Source organism: Telmatherina bonti (assembly GCF_933228915.1).
Source record: "Telmatherina bonti genome assembly, chromosome: 24".
In the NCBI taxonomy this organism is placed as follows: Eukaryota; Metazoa; Chordata; class Actinopteri; order Atheriniformes; family Telmatherinidae; genus Telmatherina; species Telmatherina bonti.
The window spans coordinates 20,304,527-20,305,780 of record NC_136633.1 but is presented as its reverse complement, the minus strand read 5'-3'; positions in this window follow the sequence as shown (position 1 = coordinate 20,305,780).

Sequence of the window (1,254 nt, the reverse complement as noted above, 5' to 3'; positions counted from 1 at the left end):
CATACAGCAAACCCCATCAACACACACATACATCATCTAACATGTTTACTGCTCTTCACAGTCCTCAGTCGCTACTGAATTGATCCAATCTGAGCAGCCTTGGATAACTGTATTCAGTTTTGTTTGCATTCATTCGGGTCTTTCCTACTCTTTCTCCATTCTTTGCCTCTTCAGTTCTGCTTTTCTTGCTTCAGCCTTGGATGCGTCTGAGAGCGGTTTATTCTCAAGGTGGAGCTGTTGACAGGAAGATACGTCTGGGAAGCTGTGGTGCTTGATGAATTTTTCTAACCTTCAAGGCGTTTTCAAGGATTATGGAGCTGAATACTCTTTCAATGCAGGGTGGGCTTATGAACAGAGCCAACAGGTGTCATCCACTTTTTCTTGTAGCCGAGTTTCTATACTGAACAAAGCAGAGAAAACAGTTTACTAAATGCATATAATGTAAACTTAAACCTGATAGGCCACGTTTGGCCAGTTCGTCCTCTCGGCTAAATCTATTGTACACAGAATATTAGGCATATAAGCACAAACCTCACACTCACTGGTTTACAGTAAAAATCACAGTCGCTTGTTTAATATACACTTTATTTCCTTCTGGTACAAATTTCCATATCTGTTAATTTGCAGGTTCAGTATCTTATCTTCAGTAGGGTTGTAAAAAAACGATCAGAAATATTTATTTCCAAATTATTAAATTACCTCCATTTGACAGATATTCAGAGCATCGCTGCCGACCCTCAGCCCTCCTCGCCATCAGCAGCTAAATGCTGAGCTTACAGCACCGAGACATCTGCTGTCGCATATCGTGAAACTTATTGTTCTGAGAGCTACAGGGCATGAAGACGCAGCTTTTTAAACTAATTTTAGTCGGCACAAAAAGGACCTTCAGTGTGATTTCTTCCTTTATTGTCTCTGTTTGATGAACACAATTGTAATTTCTTGTATAGTAATACTATATTATGTCAACTTTCCATTTATACTAAGAGAATTTGTTTTAAGATGATTTTAATTTCATTATACTTTTATTTCTTATGAGTAGTGCTATCAAAACAGGAAAAAGATGTTTCCCATCAAAGTTTATGTAAGAGGTGCTCCTACTTTAGAAAAAAAGTCAAACTGTTATTTTATGCTATTTGGCTTATATCAGTCTAAATGGAGACAAAGATACTAGAGATGGAAAGTAAAAACATTTCAAGTAAAACAAAGAAACCAGACAGCCAGCTGCTAAACTTGTAAAAAAAAAAATGAATAGAA